The sequence below is a fragment of the Mytilus galloprovincialis genome, unplaced genomic scaffold (genome assembly GCF_965363235.1).
Source record: "Mytilus galloprovincialis unplaced genomic scaffold, xbMytGall1.hap1.1 HAP1_SCAFFOLD_41, whole genome shotgun sequence".
Lineage (NCBI taxonomy): Eukaryota > Metazoa > Mollusca > Bivalvia > Mytilida > Mytilidae > Mytilus > Mytilus galloprovincialis.
This window is the reverse complement of record NW_027467990.1, coordinates 15001-17500: the sequence shown is the minus strand read 5'-3', so window position 1 is coordinate 17500 and position 2500 is coordinate 15001.

Here is a 2500-nt window from a genome sequence, read left to right as displayed (position 1 = left end):
CGGTAAAAAAATTTTACGAGGGTGAAATTTTCATCGAGGTGTCGCACGTTAGACGCGGACGGGCTACCGCGGGTCTCTCGACCATCGAGGCCGGCAAACTATACCCTCGGTAAAAAAATTTTACGAGGGTGAAATTTTCATCGAGGTGTCGCACGTTAGATGCGGGCGGACTACCGCGGGTCTCTCGGCCCACTTTATCTATCGTCGGTAAAAAATGTTGACCCTTGGGAATTTTTTCATCGGGAAGCCGAACGTAAGTGTCTCGACCATCGAAGGCCGGCCAACTATACCCCAGTCAAAAAGTATGTCTTCACAATTTTTTGTCATCGGGAAGCCGCACGTAAGAATATTACAGCCGGTCTCTCCATGATACGATAAAATTTCAGGTCACGAAGGCAGGCATCGTACACCCTCTTGATCGGCCGTGTGCTTGCGTCCGACACCTTCCCGAAGGTTTGAACTAGGGTTGTCAGGACATAAGCTAGGGTTACAGTGGGTGCTAAGCCTAGCCCTAAGCCTAGCCCTAGCCCTAGCCTTAGCCCTAGCCCTAACCCTAACCCTAACCCTAACCCTAACCCTAACCCTAACCCTAACTAACCCTAACCCTAACTAACCCTAACCCTAACCCTAACCCTAACCCTAACCCTAACTAACCCTAACTAACCCTAACCCTAACCCTAACTAACCCTAACCCTAACCCTAACCCTAACCCTAACCCTAACCCTAACTAACCCTAACCCTAACCCTAACCCTAACCCTAACCCTAACCCTAACCCTAACCCTAACCCTAACCCTAACCCTAACCCTAACCCTAACCCTAACCCTAACACTAACCCTAACCCTAACCCTAACCAGTCCGTGTCAGGACCCGAGCTGTCCTTAGTCCTCGATACGTTAGCCTGGTTTCGTTCGCGAATGTCAGGTCCATATGGACATACGCATGGTATTCCTCGATACGTTAGCCTGGTTTCGCGAATGTCAGGACCATATGGACATAAGCATGGTATTCCTCGATACGTTAACCTGGTTTCGCGAATGTCAGGACCATATGGACATAAGCATGGTATTCCTCGATACGTTAACCTGGTTTCGCGAATGTCAGGACCATATGGACATAAGCATGGTATTCCTCGATACGTTAACCTGGTTTCGCGAATGTCAGGACCATATGGACATAAGCATGGTATTCCTCGATACGTTAACCTGGTTTCGCGAATGTCAGGACGTAAGCGGGACTTGTTAATTTTTGTTTTCCATGCCTTAACCGACCGCGGGTTGGGGACGTGGTCGGCCTGATAGCGGGCTACCGCGGGTCTCGACCGCGGGTAAAAAGTAGCCCGCTAGCAGGTCGACCACGTCCCGTTAACGCGGTAGCTCGCTATCAGGTCGACCATGTACCTTCTCGACCGCGGGTAAAAAGTAGCCCGCTAGCAGGTCGACCACGTCCCGTTAACGCGGTAGCTCGCTATCAGGTCGACCATGTACCTTCTCGACCGCGTTAGCCCGCCAGCCAGCCCGTCCACGTTCCTTTACCCGCGATAGCCCGCTATCAGGTCGACCACGTACACTTATACCCGCGGTAGCCCGCTACCGAGGCCGTCGACGTACCCTTACCTGCGGTAGCCCGCTATCGGGTCGACCACGTCCCTTCTTACCCGCGGTAGCTCGCTACCGAGGCCGTCGACGTACCTTTACCTGCGGTAGCCCGCTATCGGGTCGACCACGTCCCTCCTTATCCGCGGTAGCCCGCTATCAGGTCGACCACGTCCCCTTCTTACCCGCGGTAGCTCGCTACCGAGGCCGTCGACGTACCTTTACCTGCGGTAGCCCGCTATCAGGTCGACCACGTCCCTTCTTATCCGCGGTAGCCCGCTAGCACGGCCGTCCACGTCCCTTCACCCGCGGTAGCCCGCTATCGGGTCGACCACGTACACTGACACCCGCGGTAGCCCGCTAGCACGGCCGTCCACGTCCCTTCACCCGCGGTAGCCCGCTATCGGGTCGACCACGTACACTGACACCCGCGGTAGCCCGCTAGCACGGCCGTCCACGTCCCTTCACCCGCGGTAGCCCGCTATCGGGTCGACCACGTACACTGACACCCGCGGTAGCCCGCTGTCGGGTCGACCACGTACACTGACACCCGCGGTAGCCCGCTAGCCAATCCGTCCACGTCCCTTCACCCGCGGTAGCCCGCTATCGGGTCGACCACGTACACTGACACCCGCGGTAGCCCGCCAGCACGGCCGTCCACGTCCCTTCACCAGCGGTAGCCCGCTATCGGGTCGACCACGTACACTGACACCCGCGGTAGCCCGCTATCGGGTCGACCACGTACACTGACACCCGCGGTAGCCCGCTAGCCAATCCGTCCACGTCCCTTCACCCGCGGTAGCCCGCTATCGGGTCGACCACGTACACTGACACCCGCGGTAGCCCGCCAGCACGGCCGTCCACGTCCCTTCACCAGCGGTAGCCCGCTATCGGGTCGACCACGTAC